The sequence below is a fragment of the Halichoerus grypus genome, chromosome 7 (assembly GCF_964656455.1).
Source record: "Halichoerus grypus chromosome 7, mHalGry1.hap1.1, whole genome shotgun sequence".
Taxonomy (NCBI): domain Eukaryota; kingdom Metazoa; phylum Chordata; class Mammalia; order Carnivora; family Phocidae; genus Halichoerus; species Halichoerus grypus.
Genome location: NC_135718.1, coordinates 72,233,279 through 72,252,607, shown reverse-complemented (window position 1 = coordinate 72,252,607; position 19,329 = coordinate 72,233,279). Strand labels below are relative to the sequence as shown.

The following is a 19,329-nucleotide window of genomic DNA, read 5'->3' as shown; positions in this document are numbered from 1 at the left end:
GAAACTGAATCACTATGTTGTATACCTGAAGCTAATGTACTACTGTGTATCAACTATACTCAAAATAATTTTTTAAATAAATAATAAAAATAAAGATTCAGGGGCGCCTGGGTGGCTCAGTGGGTTAGGCGTCTGCCTTCAGCTCAGGTCATGATCTCGGGGTCCTGGGATCGAGCCCCATGGCAGGCTCTCAGCTCAGTGGGGAGTCTGTTTCTCCCCCTCACTTTCCGTCTGTGCTCTCTCTCCCTCTTGCAAATAAATAACTAAAATCTTTAAAAAAAAATAAAGATTCAAATGTAAAAAAATTTAAATGCTTAAATTTAACTATAATTATGCTAATAATTTTCACTCGTTTTTTTTTTTTTTTTTTTTTAAAGATTTTAGTTTTGGGGCGCCTGGGTGGCTCAGTCGTTAAGCATCTGCCTTCAGCTCAGGTCATGATCCCAGGGTCCTGGGATCGAGCCCCTCATCGGGCTCCCCGCTCTGTGGGAAGCCTGCTTCTCCTTCTCCCACTCCCCCTGCTTGTGTTCCCTCTCTCACTGTGTTTCTCTCTGTCAAATAAATAACTAAAATCTTAAAAAAAAAAGATTTTAGTTATTTATTTGTCAGAAAGAGAGAGAGAGCACAAGCAGGGGGAGTGGCAGGCAGAGGGAGAAGCAGACTCCCTGCAGAGCAGGGAGCCCGATGCGGGACTTGATCTCAGGACCCTGGGATCATGACCTGAGCCGAAGGCAGACGCTTAACCGACTGAACAACGGAGGCATCCCAGTTTTCACTAGTTTTAATGTCTTTTTCGATTTCATTAACACGTGAATAGAATTTTCTTACAATTGAAATAGATATGTAATTTCTGTTCTACTTCTTTTATTAACAGTGTGAACATTTTTCCATATAGCCACAGAATCGTATTAATCTCTTTAATGTTGACCTGTAGATACCACAAGTTACTTAATCATTTCTCTATTGCTATATGTTTCCATTGTTTACTATCCCAAAGAAAACAGCTAAAAACATCTTCATGTTTAAATTATTCTTGTCCTTTGAAGTATTTCCTTGGGAAAAATTCTTAAGACAATTATTCAAAGTAAATAAATATATTTAAGATTTGCAAAAGCCATGGCCAAATCATCCACCCAAAAAAACCAAAAAAGTTAAATACTGACAATGGCACTAAGAGAAAATCTACTTGTTCACTTGTCTCTATAAAGTCTTAGGAATTCCCATGAAGAACTTTCAAATCAGGTCTTCTCTATCCTATACTATCCTATACAACTAATTTATTTTTTTTTTCAAGTAATCTCTACACCTAATGTGGGGCTTGAACTCACGACCCAGGGATCAAGAGTTGTACGCTGACCCAGACACCCCTTGTGCAACTAATTATTGAAGTAGGACTTAATACATGATAACATATGTGTGTATGTAGGACTTTACATTTATATATATTAAACATCAAACAATCCAACATTAATTATCTCTCCCAGTTCTGTCCTGTCCAATTTTTCTATGATCAAAGACAAAATATGTGTGTGTGTATATGTGTATGACCCATATATATATATGACCCTGACCAAAGACAGAACCCACACAAATTGTGGGTAAAACGTTTTTTTAGTTACAAGCCCTCCTATTATCCAGTTCACATGCAAGAATGTCATGAGCTTTGTGAAATGCTCCCCTAAAATCAAACCCCACCGTCAGACCCAGAGTATGCTGTCAGTCAGAGGAATGGGGTGAAGGAAGGGATCTCTTTACTCTTTAACTTACACACCTCTGAGTTGTATGAGTTATATTTGGAAGGAATAGCTGTTATTTGTTCTATTAACAATAATGAGGCGGGAGGAAAGGAAAGATGATGAAAAGTGAAAGGAAATAATGCACTGTTCTCTGCAAATTCCCCTGGCTTGCCAGGGAATTACTATCCAAAAGACAAACAAAATAAGGTAAATTTAGCCAAGACTCACTAAACTCTTCCTAGCTCCTTAGAATTACTACCTTTCTAAATGTTCACAAAACATCTTTCCTAGAAGTTCTAGTTCCCCTTGTTCGTTACTCTTTGAAGATTATGAACAGGAATTTTTGCAATTGTATTTGCCAGTTCTTTCATAAATTTCTAGATGTAATTTCTCTTGGAATGCAGACTAATTCAAAGATGTATTTATTTATTTGAGAGAGAGAGAACACACGCACGCGTGTGTTGGGGGGCAGAGGGAGAGGGACAAGCAGACTCCCTGCTGAGCTAGGAGCCTGCTATGGACACGGGGCTTAATCCCAGGACCATGAGATCATGACCTGAGCCAAAGGCTTAACTGACTGAGCCATCCAGGCACCCCTAGAATGCAGACTAATTCAAAATGGCCAAATGTTATCCTATCTCTTTTTATCTTCAACATGCTTTTAACCAGAATTTTTTTTTTTTTTTTGGCCAAGACAGGAAATCATTCTCCATAGAAATGACAAAGGATAAGAAATTGCTGCAATCTGCTACTTTTCTGTCCTCTCTTATGCTACATTAAATATATTTTTAAAAGATGAAGCAAAGGTGCCAAAATATTAACAATCATTAAATAAAGGCAATGAGTGTCTCGATGTTTCCTATGTTTCAAAATACTCAGGATTTAAAGTTACAAGACATATACTACTACACCCAAGGAGTAGACTTTCTTGTACTACTTTTTAGTCTAGATCAATCCCAAAAGCTTTTCTTGTCTTCACATTTTTTTCACAAGTTGATTTTTTTTTTCTTAAATTTTTATTTATTTGACAGAGAGAGAGATAGTGAGAGCAGGAACACAAGCAGGGAGAGTGGGAGAGGAAGAAGCAGGCCTCCCGGAGAGCAGGGAGCCTGATGTGGGGCTTGATCCCAGGACCCTGGGATCATGACCTGAGCCAAAGGCAGATGTGCAGCGACTGAGCCACCCTGGCGCCCCTCGCAAGTTGATTTTGAGGCTCAACCTTACTAATATTTTTCTTAAGAAGTCTATTCAAGGGGCGCCTGGGTAGTTCAGTTGTTAAACGTCTGCCTTCGGCTCGGGTCATGATCCCGGGGTTCTGGGATCGAGGCCCACATCGGGCTCCCTGCTCCGCGGGAAGCCTGCTTCTCCCTCTCCCACTCCCCTGGCTTGTGTTCCCTCTCTCACTGTCTCTGTCAAATAAATAAATAAAATCTTTAAAAAAAAAAAAAAAGAAGTCTATTCAAGTGCCTGAAAGTCACTGGTTAGACAGTCTCTTTTTCCCTTTCAGTAATCCTCATATTTTTCTAGGCATATCTCACTGAATTTTTTAAATAAATGATACTCAAAAGTATAAAAAGGAATACACTGAGCTTCTCTTCCACTCCTGCTAGTCATTATCTCTTCCTGCTGGCAACAGCTTTATTAGTACCTTATATATACTTCCATACCCATTTTATGCTTATACATGCCGGTATTTTCCTTCTTTCTTTACACAAATGATACCATACTATATATGTGGTTCTGTTCCTTACATTTTCATTCAATAATATAACCTGGAAATTTATCCACAGCCATGTCAGGAGCTTTTAAATGTCTTCTGGCTCCATAGTATTTGTACAGATTCACCATGATTTTTTTTTTTTTTTTAAGATTTTATTTATTTGAGAGAAAGAGTGAGAGAGAGAGAGAGAGCACAAGAGGGGGGAGCGGGAGAGGGAGAAGCAGACTCCCCGCCGAGCAGGGAGCCCGATGAGGGACTCGATCCCGGGACTCCAGGATCATGACCTGAGCCGAAGGCAGTCGCTTAACCAACTGAGCCACCCAGGTGCCCTAGATTCACCATGATTTAATCAGTCTTCAAACTGATGGACTTCAGTTACTCCCAAGTTTTTGCTTCTACAAATAATACTGCAAAGACTAAACCTGCTCATTTATTTTTTTATAGCTGTGCAAAAATATCTGTAGGAAACATTCTCAAAGCGGTATTGCTAAGTCAAAGGATATGTGCATTTTTAATGTTGATAGGTAATAACAAATGTCCCTTTTTAGTGGCTGTGACAATTTACTGTCCTATCAGCACTCTATGAGCCCCTGTATCTTCACAGTGCCCTTCACAAAATATTAAACACATTTTTGGTTAATTGTCATTCTGATAAAGGAAATACACAGTTTTACTTACATTTTCTTTTATGAAGGAAGCTGAGCATCTATTCATTTTGATTCCCTTTTCTATAAACTAACTGTTCACATCCTTTACCCATTTTCCTATTGGTTTATTGATCTTTCCCATAATGTTTTTAAAATCTAAATGGTTTCCTATATGTTCTTCATGACGAGATGACTACATAATTCCTCAAATAAAATATTTGAAAAGAACTGAGAGGAAGGACACAAGCAGATACTTTACAACCATGTTCACAGTGCTATTATTCACAAAGACCCAAGAGATGGAACTAACCCAAATATCAATGTGTACGCATACAATGGAATATTATTCAGCCTTAAAAAGAAAGGGAATTCTGCCACATGCTACAACATGGATAAACCCTGAGGACATCATGTTAAGTGAAATAAGCCAGTAAGGACAAATACTGTATGATTCCACTTAAAAGTAGTACCTAGAGTAGTCAAATTCATAGAATTGTGGTTGTCAAGGCTGTGGGGAGGGGGAAAGTGTTGTTTAATGGCTAAGAGTTCCAGTTTTGCAAAATGAAAGGAGTTCTGGAGACAGATGGTGGTGATGGTTGCACAACAATGTGAATGTACTTAACACTACTGAACTGTAGCACACTTAAAAATTGTTAAAATGGTCTGGGGCGCCTGGCTGGCTCAGTCGGTGGAGTGTGCCACTCTTGATCTCAGGGTTGTGAGTTCAAGCCCCACTCTGGAGGTAGAGATTACTTAAAATGGTCTGGGGCGCCTGGCTGGCTCAGTCGGTGGAGTGTGCCACTCTTGATCTCAGGGTTGTGAGTTCAAGCCCCACTCTGGAAGTAGAGATTACTTAAAAATAAAATCTTAAAAAAAAAATTAAGATAGTCAATGTTATCTGTATTTTAGCACAATTTGAAAAATAATAGGAAATTTAATTCCCAATATTTTAAGTTTTGTAGAGTTTTGATTTGCTTCAGCTTTAATTGGGACACTGGATCGTGAAATCAAACCCCACGTCTGGCTCTGTGCTCAGCGTGGAGTCCATCTGGGATTCTCTGTCTCTCCCTCTCCCCCTCCGCCTCCCCCCTTCCCCACACCCTCTCATGCATGCATGCTCTCTCTCTCTCAAATATATAAATAAAATCTTAAAAAAAAAAAAAAAAAAAGATGGGAGGGAATATATCTAAGTGGTTAAATCATGACCACCAGAAATTCAGACTTAAGGGAGGTCAAGGTTAATATCTGGTATTAATGGGTTCAAGAAAACATAGATGGATCTCCCAAAAAGTGGGAACAGCACAATAAGGGACAGTCCAAGTGGACGCTTCTCAGAAACCCAAAGACTGCATCTAGGAAGCCTGGTCAAAGAAACATAGTACAAGTCATGCAACTGGGGATCAGGGCCAACTAACAAGAACTGAGTGAGACCTCACTCTCATCAGGTAGTTGGAGTACTGGACGGATTACCTGGACAGAGCCTAAGTGAGGTATTTTTTACCCTAAGTCCATAGGTTCTCAAGGTATCTTCTAACTGAAGATATTCACTAACTTCTCACTGAAATTTAGCATTTTCCAAAATTGTGCACATAGGCCAAAAAATCACTTGGATTAGTAGCACCTGTGATCACACATATTTTATACCACATTACAGCTATTAGATATCTCAAGATATAATTTATATGAATCACTATTTCAAAATTACAATATTAGACCTGCCACTAGATTTTTGTCATTTAATATATTAATGAACACATGATTATATTACAATTTTTAAGTATTTTGATAACTTTATTTCACATAACTAGATTTCATCTGAAATCTTAGGTGTTTTCTACCCCCCCCCCAAGTTTTTATTTAAATTCCAGTTAGTTAACATATAGTGTAATATTAGTTTCAGGTGCAGAATTTGGTGATTCGGCACTTCCATACAAGACCCGGTGCTCATCACAAGTGCCCTCCTTAATCCCCATCACCTATTTCACCCATTCCCTTCACCCACCTGCCCTCTGGTGACCATCAGTTTGTTCCCTATAATTAAGAGTCTGTTTCTTGATTTTCCTCTCTTTTGTTTCCCCCCATGTTTGTTTGTTTTGTTTCTTAAATTACACACGAGTGAATTCATATGGTATTTGTCCTTCTCCGACTCGTTTCACTTAGCATTATACTCTCTAGCTCCACCCACATCGTTGTAAATGGCAAGATTTCCTTCTTTTTTAGGCTGATATTCTATTGCATACATATGCCACATCTTCTTTATCCATTCATCAGTTGATGGACATTTAGGTTCTTTCCACAATTCGGCTATTGTTGATAATGCTGCTATGAACACTGGGATGCATATACTCCCTTTGAATCTGTATTTTTGTATCCTTTGGGTAAATACCTAGTAGTGCAATCGCTGGATCATAGGTAGTTCTATTTTTAACTTTTTGAGGAGTCTCCATACTGTTTTCTACAGTAGCTGCACCAGTTTGCATTCCCACCAACAGTGCAAGGGGGTTCCCCTTTCTCCACATCCTCACCAACACCTGTTGGTGTGTGTGAGGTGATATCTCATTGCAGTTTTGATTTGTATTTCCCTGATAGTGAGTGACGTTGAGCATCTTTTCATGTGTCTGTTAGCCATCTGGATGTCCTTTGGAAAAATGTCTATTCATATCTTCTGCCCATTTCTTAACTGGATTATTTGGGTTTGGGGTGCTGAGTTTTATAAGTTCTTTACATGAAATCCTATGTATTTTCTGTATTTAAAAACACTTTAGGACGCCTGGGCAGCTCAGCCAAGTGTCTGCCTTCGGCTCAGGTCATGAACTCAGGGTCCTGGGATTGAGCCCCATGTCAGGCTCCCTGCTCAACAGGGAGTATGCTTGTCCCTCTCCTTCTGCCCCTCCCCCACTTGTGCTCTCTCTTGTTCTCTCTCTCTAATATATAAATAAATTCTTTTAAAAAACCACACACTTGGGGCGCCTGGGTGGCTCAGTCATTAAGCGTCTGCCTTCGGCTCAGGTCATGATCCCAGGGTCCTGGGATCGAGCCCCGCATCGGGCTCCCTGCTCTGCCAGGAGCCTGCTTCTCCCTCTTCCACTCCCCCTGCTTGTGTTCCCTCTCTAGCTGTCTCTCTCTCTGTGTCAAATGGATAAATCTTTAAAAAACAAAACAAAACAAAACAAAACCACACACTTTTTTTATGGCTGGCTCAGTTGGTAGAGTGTGTGACTCTTGATCTTGGGCTTTTGAGTTCAAGCTCCATGTTGGGTGTAGAGATTACTTAAAAATAAAATCTTAAAAAAAATTCTAAAGTGCTCACAAGATTTATCAGACTGCTAAAGGGGTCTTTATCCTAAAGAATCAAAGAAAATTTGATGACATGAGAGGAGTTTGGTGGTAAGTCTCCAACATATAGCACATGCTTTCATTTTCCTTAACTGCACAATATTCATTCAAAATGTTAACAATTTCTTTAACTCTTCTAAAAATTCTTCTAAAAATGACTGTTACTGTTTAAAAGTGGAAGAATCCACTGGGAAAGTCACCTGGCAAAGGCACCTGAACAAAGAGCAAGAGTTCGATCTATACTATCGAAACGGTTCTCACCTATTTTCTGCCTTTTCAGCCCAGCAGCTTCCCCCGTGGGAAGTGCACTCTCTCTGCCTGGTGGGCTGTCACTCACCCACTACAGGAGTGGACACATGGCCCCGGACAGCCAATATGATGACTCCTCACCTCCATTTCCTTGCATATAGCAACTGGTCCACATGTAAAGATCCTAACCCAAGGAGAGTCAGTCTTTTAGAAAATGACATGGGCTCCTGAAGAGAGGATCCATCTCTCTTTCCCAAGACCTTAAAACAAAAGGACCACTTAAACCTGGAATAGCTGAGAGGTACCTCTGCCACTATTTGGAAAAATTTGTCTGAAAATAAGGCCAAAAAGGAAAGTGGAGTTGATCCAACTATGCCTAAAGCCTTTCATTAGCCCAGTTAAATGAAACAGTAGTCTTTCTTTTGTTTACATGAGTTTGAGCAGTTTCTTTCTCCCTCGACTGAAAGAATTCTGAAAAACACATAAGAATTAAGATATTTGTTCCTATGTAATGTAATATGGACATTATATGCAGCCAGTCTGCTGGAGAGAAATTCAACCTTGTCCACTACATGCTAGTTATAGGACACTGGATAATCCAATCTCTCTGTGTCTCAGTTTCCTCATCTGTAAAATGTAGATGGTATTAGGACCTACTTCATAGGGCTGTTGTGAGAATTAAATGAGTTTTTATGTGTAGAAGTGCTACATAAAAAGTCAATGTAGCCATTAAGATCTCTTAATGATTAAGATTGTTAACATCATAAATTAGATTCTATATTTAGATAAGGGGAAAATATTCCATAAATCCAAAGAAATATATCACAAATTCAGAATAACAGTAGCTGACATGGGAAGTTTAACTGCAATAAGTCAGGGCACCTGGGTGGCTCAGTCAGTTAAGCATCTGCCCTCTGCTCAGGTCATGAGCCCAGGGTCCTGGGATTGAGTCCCCCATCCGGCTCCCTGCTCATGCTTCTCCCTCTCCCTCTTCCCCTCCCCCCTGCTCGTGCTGTCTCTCTCTCTCTCTCTAATAAAATCTTTAAAAAAAATATTACCACCCAAAAATGTGACAACTTCCAAGTATTTAGCCCAATTTTTTTTAAAGTAAGCTCTACCCCCAATGTGGGGCTCAAACTCACAACCCCAAGATCAAGAGCCACATGCTCTACCAAATGAGCCAGCGAGGCACCCATTATTTAGCACAGTTTTAAACAAACGCTGTTTTAAAAATCTGCTGTTCTTTTTGAAAAAGTGTTTTTAGTTGTGGTAAAATACACATAAAATTTATCATCTTAACCATTTTTAAGTGTAGAATTCAGTAGCATTAGACATATTCACATTGTTGTGCAACCAATCACCAAAACCTTCTCATCCAGCCAAATTGAAACTCTATACCCATTCAACAACTTCCATAACCCTTTCTCCCCAGCCCCGACCTTGTTTTTATGAACTTGACTACTCGAGGTATCTCATAAAAGTGGAATCAAACAGTATTTGTCTTTGTGACTGGCTTATTTCACTTACCATAATGTCTTTTCTGTCTTTTTATGCTAAATGTCAAAGCCCGTCTCCAAGTTGTACTACAACCTCACAGTAGATCCTTAGCCTTCCCATACTGAATCGTCTCATATTTAAGCAGGTCCTCCAAAAAGCTTTAAGCATTTCCTAAGAGGCCAAAGGCACTCCTTCTCTCTAAAACACCAATGACTAAAATCTACACCAAACCCACGATTTTTATGACAAAACTGTATGAATGAGAATAAAATTAATCAATAACTTTGTGCCCTTTCTCTACACACTTTTAAATACCGGCAAATCTCTCCAAACCACTCCTCCACAAATTTATCCCAGCCACTCCTAATAATTGGCAAACCATGATGTTTCTCCTTTCCGGTAGACCCTATTTACTCTCTGGGCCATAGTTTGTTTGTTTTTAATTTAAATTCAAGTTAGTTAACATATAGTGTATTATTAGTTTCACTCTCTGGGTTATATTCATTGCACACTTACTGTCTGACATATTGTTTTCTAGTGGACTCTCTTGCATATTTCCCAGCAAAATGCTAAAGTAGGAAAAGTATCATATACTTTTTTAAAAAACAAACTCTGAAGTGCTAAGTATACAACAAATATTCTATTAAAGTGTATGATAAACTGACTTTAATAAATCAAACAGAAGGGGCACCTGGATGGCTCAGTGGGTTAAGCAGCTGCCTTGGGCTCAGGTCATGATCTCAGGATCCTGGGTTGAGCCCCTACTCAGGGGGGAGCCTGCTTCTCCCTCTCTCTCTGACCTTCCTGCCCCCTCCCACCCCCCACTCGTGTTCTCTCTCAAATAAATAAAATCTTAAAAAAAAATCAATCAATCAAAAAGAAAAAATCAAAACCACCAGAAAATAGTAACAACTCTAGTTTTACTGTTGAACATTTACACCTTACAAAAATAATTAAGTACTGAGATGATCCAAGAAGCCTGTTTAAAATCAGTAAAAGGGGGGCGCCTGGGTGGCTCAGTTGGTTAAGCATCTGCCTTCAGCTCAGGTCATGATCCCAGGGTCCTGGGATCGAGCCCCATGTTGGGCTCCCTGCTCAGCGGGGAGCCTGCTTCTCCCTCTCCCTCTGCCTGCCGCTCTGCCTACCTGTGTTCTCTATCTCTCTGTCAAATAAATAAATAAAATCTTTAAAAATAAATAAATAAATAAAATGAAATCAGTAAAAGGTAAAAACAATATTGTGCTGCAGGGTTAAGATTCACTTAAGATTGAATTAGATTCAATTAAGTATGCATAACTAAATTAAATATTAAAATTAAAAAGTTAGCCCTATAAGTACAGAAACAGAGTACATAGAGTAACAGATCTTCCAAAGAAGTAGAAAAGAAAAAATGAAAAGAGAAAATAAACAAGATCAAACCTCAATCCAAAAAAAGGCAAGAAAGGAGAAAAAAAAAAAACAGAAAGTATCAAGTGTAAGATGGTAGAAAAAGTCCAAATCCATTCATTCAACAGTTATATTATGGAAAATCTACCAAAAGCCAGATACTGCTTTAGGCACGAGGAATACAGCAGTTAACAAAACATACAAAAATATCTGCTCTCAGGAAGTTTCTATCCTCGTGGGGGAAACACAGTAAACCAGACAAATGAATAAACCACATGGCATGTCAAATGATGGTAAGCACAATGACAATGAGTGCAATGGAGATGTAAGGGAAGGCTATGTGGGGGAAGACCTCACTGAGAAGCTAATATTCCAAAAAATATGAGGGAGTTAAGGGATTAAACCATGTACACAGATGGGGGGAGAGCATTCCAGGCAAAGGAACCCCCAACTGCAAATATCCTGAGGCTGGGATGTGCTTGAGGAGGCCACAAAATAGAGAAAAGAGGAGCAGTAGCAAGAGATGAGATCAGAGGTAAAACAGGAGGGGATCATACAGGACCTCGGGGACCACTCTACCAAATTCGGCTTTTACTCTGAGTGCAATGGGTAGTCCCTGCAGGATTTTTTGAAAGGAGGGCAATAATTTTTTTTTTTTTTTAAAGGAGGGTCACTTTAGATGCTGTGATGAAAAGAAACTAAGAAGAAAAAGCAGACTAGTTAGGTGGCTACAGCAGTAATCCAGGTGAGAGACAAGCTGTAAATTGGACTAGTGGAAGTGGTGAGAAAGGCTTGGGAGTCTGGACAGATTCTGAAAGCGAAGGGCACAGGATTTGCTGATGGATTACATGTGTGGTGTGAAAGAGATGAGTCATGGATGACTCCAAAAGTTTGGGCCTGAACAAATACCTCAGTAATGACAATGAATAAGTACAAAAACCTGCCAGTCAAAAGGCAGAGCCTGTCGACTTGGATTTTTAAAAATCCCCAGCGATATGCTGTTTATAAAAGCACAGAGAAAGATTAAAAGTAAAATGATGGGGAACGTTGAGACAAATATCAAATGACAGGGGCCTTGCTATACGAATGTCAGACGGACGAGAAGTCGGCTCTCTTAATCTCCTCTTTCTTTAACACTCTAGCATCTGTGAACCCTGTCTTCCCAACACTTCCCGAGACTGTTGTTCCTTCGGGGACAGGGATGTCACACCCTCGTATGGACCCACCCACAACTTAGACCAATCCCCAGCTGGTGGTAACTGAACTATTTCAAAATGTTCAATGTTCTGCACCTACTTCACGTTATTTCTCCTTCGTCACAGATGTTAAGTGATTTGGAACTTCAGGGCCGTTTCTCTAACCTGAGCAATTCCCCTCTTCCAAAGTGACACGCCAACAAGGCTTCTACGCAAAGTGCTGGGCGGCGCTGCGGGTCCCGCTCCCTCGCCCGCGGCCCGAGCTGGGGACCCCGCCCGCCCGGACTCCCTTCCAGCCTGCGAGTCTGGGTCTGGTCGGGGCGGCAGGGAGCAGGCAACGCCCAACTCTGACAACCTGAGAAGTTTCTAGGAGAGGACAGAAGGATCAAAGCACTGCAGGGTGATGCCCCGGCCACAGGCCAGCCACCAACGCTTGGCTCCCGCAGCCCCTCAGCCCCTGCGAAGCTCACCTGCCCCGCGGCTAGCCCGGGTGGTCGGAGCCGCGACCCTCGCACGCGCCGGTCCGCAGCGAAGCTTCCGGCTTTGGCCGGAAGTGTTTCTTTAGGGAGACAGGAAGTCCCGCCTCCGCGGCATGAGCTGCGGACATTGGAGCTCAGGCCTGAGCATAATAAGCAAGGGTCTTGGGAGCGGGTAGATGTTAGGTTCATCCACCCAAACCTGGGCAGGCTCTCCGCCTCTGTCCTGCACAGCTGATTCCCGCAAACTCAGGATGTCAGATCAACCCAATGAACGTGCATGTTTAGTTTACTTGTTTTTCAGTACCATGTTTATGCAGAGTCTACCACGCAGGAAGCGTGTAGTCACAGAGAATAAAATAGTGTTGAGGGGCGCCTGGGTGGCTCGGTGGGCTGAGGGTCCGCTTTCGGAGGCTGGGGTCATGATCCTGGGATCGAGTACCGCATCAGGCTCCCTGCTCAGCGGGGAGTCTGCTTCTCCCTCTGTGTTCTCTCTCTCATGTTCTCTCTCAAGTAAATTAAAAAAAAAAAAAATCTTAAAAAAAAATAAACATAGGGGCGCCTGGGTGGCTCAGTCGGTTAATTGTCTGCCTTCAGCTCAGGTCATGGTCCCAGGGTTCTGGGATCGAGCCCCACATTGGGCTCCCTGGCTTCTCCCTCTCCCACTCCCCCTGCTTGTGTTCCCTCTCTCGCTGTGTCTCTGTCAAATAAATAAATAAAATCTTTAAATAAATAAAAAAGAAAAAAAGTGTTGATGCCTCAAAAGCTAAAAATAATAATAGTAATTAACTAGCTAAAACATAAGGCAGAATGAAAGTAAATACAATAATAGAGCAAATTCCATAGGCATGTTACTTTCTAAGCCTCAGTATTCTCCTATGTAACTAGCTCAATGGATCAACTGGTTTGTTGTGAGGATCAAATGAGGACACAAACTTTTAGCAATGGTGATTAAAGCACACAATACCTGTGATGTTGTTCTCACTAGTTGAAAGAGGCTTTTCACCCACCCGAGGGGAAACTGAATAAAAACTCAGGGAGGTAGCATTCATGCTATTAAAGTTGAGAAAAATTTCAGTACATGAGATAGATACCCATGTGAATCCGTAAAAACTGCTTTTGTTGATTAATGAAAGGACATAGGATGAAAAACCTTGCTCCCTAAAACAAACTTTCAGGAGCTTTATAGTTTGAAATCCTATCAGTAAGAAAGGAACATCCCTCTCCTGCCTGGCTGAGCTGAGCCATGTGGATCATTTTGACACTTTTCCAATCCAGGTATAGAGCTTCACATAAGGGTTTTTCAGATATAACATTCCATATTTATTTTAACTTTGTAGTTGTCAAGGATTCTAGACCTTAGAGTCTGCTTCATAGCCCAGACAAGAGCCTGCTTAATTCTTACCTATACTCCAACCAATCCTATGCTATCCCTGTCTCTTCCCCACCTTTTTTTTAGTTAGACTCCCCCAGTTGCTCTGGTGTTGTGGTCTCACTTGTTTCAGCCAGTTAATAAACCTGACTTTGTTAGACTATAGGTTTATCTTTCATGGGCTTTATCACTGTTTATTTTGACCAAGCTTCTTGCACTCATGAAGGTTGGAGGACACTTTTAACCCTAACTTAGACAAAAACTGAATCAGAATAAAGGTAAATGATTTACTGACATTCATATGTGTCCTAAAAAGAGCTGTGGACTTTTTAACCTGAAGGTTTTAAAATTGCCTTTTGGCAGAGAAAAACAACCGTTCTAGAAAATTGTTTGGCATCCGCCAAATTCAGACCACCCCACAACAGACACAGGAAGCATGAACCTTCTTTTTCTTTGTAAAATATTTTCTTGTCTCCACTAAATTGTGACAATATTTGCCCAGTTTTATCTAGAGTGCAATAATGATCCTTTTGCCTTCAGTCCGTTTCTCGTCACATTTATCCCATACACTGCTGCCTCAACTATGTTACCTACTTGAAGTACTTACTCTGCTAAATCTTTCCCTCAAAGAGGTGTATACCTCCTGCCTCTCATTCCTCACCTCCTTCTCAATTTTATCCCTTTCAGCCTGGCCTCTGGCTTCACCAGTGACTTCAAATCACCAAGGTGATTCTTCAGTCCCCCTATCCCTTGATTTCTCTACAGCATAGGTTGATAGGATTAATTCTCACCCTTTGTTGTAAAAGTCGTATTTAAGGGACGCCTGGGTGGCTCAGTCAGTTGAGCATCCAACTCTTGATTTCGGCTAGGGTCGTGGTCTAGGGGTTGTGAGATCGAGCCCCGAGTCAGGCTTGATGCTCAGCGACGAGTCTGCTTGTCCCTCTCCCTCTGCTCCTCCCCCCTGCTTGCTCTCTCTCTCTCAAATAGGTGAATAAAATCTTTAAAAATAAATTAAATAAAAATAAATTAAATAAATAAAAATAAAAGTTGTATTTAAAACATTATAGAAAAAAGCTCAAACTTAAAATACTGAATATTTGCAATGGAATCTCATCATTGGTGCCTTGAGTAAATATTTAGCAAGTGCCAGCTCTGCACCAAATACTGTTTTTCAGGCATTGGAGATCTAGCAGTGAGAAAGAGATGCAGTGTTCCAGTCCTGGGACATTTATATTCTAATGGCATGAGGCAGATGATACATAAATAAAACAAATAATTTCAGATTGTGCTAAGTGCAATAAAGGAAATAGAGAGTGCTATAATAAGATGTAACCAACTTAGAGTAGGAAGGTAAAGGGAAGATAACTTTCAAGATTGTATTTGAACTGGGGCGCCTGGGTGGCTCAGTTGGTTAAGCGTCTGCCTTCGGCTCAGGTCATGATCCCAGGGTCCTGGGATCGAGTCCCCCATCAGGCTCCCTGCTCCGTGGGAAGCCTGCTTCTCCCTCTCCCTCTGCCTCCCTCGCCCCCCGGCTTGTGCTCTCTCTCTCTCTCTCTCTCTTTCAAATTAAAAAAAAAGAGAGAGAGAGAGAGAGAGATGGTATTTGAACTGATAGCTGCAAGATAAGAAGGATCCAGCAAAGTTAAAAATAAATAAATAAGTAAAACAAAAAAAAAAAGGTGAGAGGTGCCTGAGTGGCTCAGTCAGTTGAGCATCGGACTCTTAGTTTTGGCTCAGGTCATGATCTCATGGGTCGTGGGATTGAGCCCTGTGTCAGCTTTCTCGCTGACGGGGGGGGGGGATTCTGCTTGAAGATTCTCTCCCTCTGCCCCTCCCCCACACTTGAGTGCAAGCACTCAGATTCTCTCTCTCTCTCTCAAAAATAAATAAATAAATAAATCTTAAAAGAAAAACTGGAAGAACAGCATCACAGGCCTAAGTAGGAGCAAATATGAAGATCCATAAGTGGAAAATACTGACTTACAACTTTTAAAGATCTTTCTAGGGGCACCTGAGTAGCTCAGTGGGTTAAGCGGCTACCTTTGGCTCATGTCATGATCTCGGAGTCCTGGGATTGAGCCCCAGGTCGGGCTCCCTGCTCAGTGGGGAGCCTGCTTCTCTCTCTCCCTCTGCCTGCCACTCCCCCTGCTTGTGCTCTCTTTCTCTGTCCAATAAGATCTTTAAAAAAAAAAAATCTTTCTAGTGCTACAAGTTAACAGGGATGGGAGTCAGGGGAGAGGGTGAGTTAAGAGGGAAGATGGTGAGTAGAGAGGTCAGTTATGAACTATTACAGTCATTTCATATACAGCACACACACACAAAAATGGTGGTTTAGGAGTGCCTGGCTGGCTCAGTGGGTAGAGCATGTGATTCTCAATTTCAGGGTCATGAGTTCAAGGCCCAAGATGGGCATGGAGCCTAATTAAAAAAGAAAAATTTTTTGAAAAGAAAATGGTGGCTTAACCCAGAAAGGTAGGAGCAAAACTTGAAGACTGGGGGTTTATTTTTTTTAATTGCTATTATTTTAAGATTTTATTTATTCATTTGAGAGAGAGACAGAGAGAGAACAAGCAGGGAGAGAGGCAGGCAGAGTGAGAGGGAGAAGCAGACTCCCCGCTGAGCCAGGAGCCCAACATGGGGCTCCATCCCAGGACCTGGAGATCATGATGTGAGCTGAAGGCAGACATTTAACCATCTGAGCCACCCAGGCACCCTGTAGACTGGGGTTTTAGCTGGAGAAATTAAGGAAGATGAAAAGAGAGAACTACTCACTAGATTTTGCAAGATAAATGCCAGTGTCCTTGACAAGAGCAGTTTTGGTAGTTTTGGACTCAGAAGCCAGACTAGCATGAGTTGAAGTGGAAAGGAAGTTTAGGGAACAAGGCTAAATGACTCTTCAAAGAATAGATCTAACTGCCACATTTGATGAACATTTTTCAGACATCCTATTGGATGTCTCTGCTGCATTACACTGTAATGGTTTACTCCTAGAAACCAGATATCCCAATTCCACTGGTTCTTTCTTCCTCTCCTCCTTCTTCTCCCTCTTCTTCCTCTTCTTCTTCCCCTTCTCCCTCTTCTTCTTCCCCTTCTCCTTCTTCCTCTTCTTTTTTGACAGGGAATTGTGAATCACTTTGGAAATCTAATGAAAGCTATCCATATATATATATATATATATATATATATATATATATCCATTCATATATATGTACATATATGAATTTTGCCTATAATTTCAGAGAGTTAATTAATCCTTTCAAGCCCATTAATAGGCCCCAATGAGTCCATGGATCCCAGATTAAGAACACCCTTTCTTGGGCGCCTGGGTGGCTCAGTTGGTTAAGCGACTGCCTTCGGCTCAGGTCATGATCCTGGAGTCCCTGGATCGAGTCCCGCATCGGGCTCCCTGCTCGGCAGGGAGCCTGCTTCTCCCTATGACCCTCACCCCTCTCATGTGCTCTCTCTCTCTCTCTCATTCTCTCTGTCTCAAATAAATAAATAAAATCTTTAAAAAAAAAAAATCTTTAAAAAAAAAAAAAAAGAACACCCTTTCTTTTCAATTAGCTGGTCTCTTCTTCCTTCCTGAGTTCCTTACTCCTTTGATTGCTCCCTCCCTGGTTATCTGTCTTTGCCTATTGTTCTTCTTGTGCTGCATACTTTCTCAGTGTCTACATCTACTTTCTTGGTTTTGTTATTGGGGCCATGACAACTATTTTAGTACAGAAGCCATTTGGAGTTGTGGGATAACTTGAAAGAAGATCAAGTTCAGGTAAGCCCACTCAATTTCGGGAGACCTATTTGATTTCATTAGTATCTATTTAGACACCATGACAGTTGAGGCTATGAATAATTGTTCATAAGCACATTCTGAGAAAGATTTATATAAGAAAACAAAATCAGGGGTGCCTGGCTGGCTCAGTCAGTAGAGTATGCAACTCTTGATCTCGGGGTCGTGAGTTTCAGCCCCATGTTGGGTGTAGAGATTACTTAAAAATAAAATCTTTAAAAAAAATAAAATAGAAAACAAAACTCAAAAGCGAATTCTCTCATTGTAACATTTTACAATCTTCTTCAAAGTTGTTCCTCCTCCTACCCCCATTGCAAGGAAGTGTCAGCCTTCCAGGGAGATGTTCCACAGTGGCATTCCTGCTGGCCTTCTTCTTATGAACTTTTGGCACTTTCTGACATGGCAACTTTCCCCCTTATTATACTGGTTGTGAAGATTGATTGTGTCAACTTAGGCTAGGTCATGGCACCCAGATATTTGGTCAAACACTAGTCTAAATGTGGCTGTGAAGGAGTGTATTAGATGAGATTAACAGTTACATCAGTAGACTTCAGGTAAAGCAGATTGCCCTCATTAGTATGGGTGGGCCTCGTTCAATCAGTTGAAGGTCTCTCGGAGAAAGAGAGAATTCTGCCCCCCCACCCCCGAAGCATAGGACCATGAAACATGGAGACAATATCAGAGTTATTTCCACAAGGGAAAAGCAAGGAATGATTGCTGGGTAGATAAAAAAAACATCTGTCATAGATTCAATTCAATAGCATCTCAAATCTCTCCAATGATATTTTTTGATTATGGTTTGTCTTATTTTAAGGTTTTCTCTGTTCCCTTAATTATTCCTGTTCCTTTAAATTAAATTTTTTCTCTATTTTTCTTGTTGCTTTTTTTTTTTTTTTACCTTGGTCTTTCTCTGTTAAACTGCAGATGCTCTATAAATGTGGGAGTTCCTGGTTGTCCATTTATATCACAAAGTGAGGCAGTAGAAATTCTAAATGGGAGCTAGCAGGAGCTCGACTTCTGTCGGTAAGGCTGCTTGATGGTAAGTCTCATTGTCATGTGAGAGGGAAGGGAACCACCATGCTGCAGGAAGGCTCTCATATGCCAAATAGAAGAGTGTAGCTCTTTGACACCAACATCTTTGCCAGTTACCCAAATTCTCCCCAGAAACTCACTCCTAGCTCTCTAGAGAAGATGTCTTACTTTTCTGCTTAGGGATATATACCTGGCAATGATGATTTAGCTTCCTCACTGGGGTACAAGAAAGAGGTAGTGGGAGGAATGCATCCTGTTATTTGCAGCCCATCAATTAATTTCTGTTTTCATCCATATTTATCCCTTCAAACCTCTGTGTTGACAAGTACAGCACTGTTCCAGTTCATTTCCTATCACTGCTCTAACAGATTACCACAATCTTAGTGGCTTAAAACAACATAAATTTATTATATTACAGTTCTATAGAAGTCCAACACTTCTCACTGGGCTAAAATCAAGATGTCAGCAGGGCCGTGTTCCTATCTGGAGGCTCCAGGCAAGAATCCATTCCTTGCCTTTTCTGGTTTCTAGAAGCCACCTGTATTCCATGGCTCACAGTCCCCTTCATCCATCTTCACGGTCAGAAATGGTGTGTTGAGTCCTTTCCATATCACACCACTCTGACCTCGTTTCCATCCTCACATCTTCTTTTACTCTCCCTGTCTGCCTCCCTTGTCCACTTGGAAAAATCCTTGTATTACTTTGGTCCACCTGGGCAATTCAGGATAATCTCCGTATTTTAAGGTCATCTGATTAGCAACCTTAATTTCATCTGCAACCTTAACTCCCCTTTGCCATATAACCTACCATATTTACAGTTCTGGGGATGAGGACATGGACATCTTTGGTGGGGGCATTATTCTGCCTATACATTTGGTTCTACTGAGCCTGTTGG

General features: G+C 41.1%; 1 protein-coding gene across 5 annotated transcripts in view; it reads right to left on the bottom strand.

Annotated features, from left to right (window-relative positions):
• Positions 1 to 12,326, bottom strand: part of TBCE (tubulin folding cofactor E) — a 76,953-nt gene extending 64,627 nt beyond the window's left edge. For all 5 annotated transcript variants that reach the window (XR_013449769.1, XM_036109739.2, XM_078077728.1 and 2 more), the window contains exon 1: positions 12,238 to 12,326. The gene's annotated coding sequence lies outside the window, so the exon portion shown is untranslated. The remainder of the gene's footprint in view (positions 1 to 12,237) is intronic.
• Between the last annotated feature and the right edge of the window lie 7,003 nt (positions 12,327 to 19,329).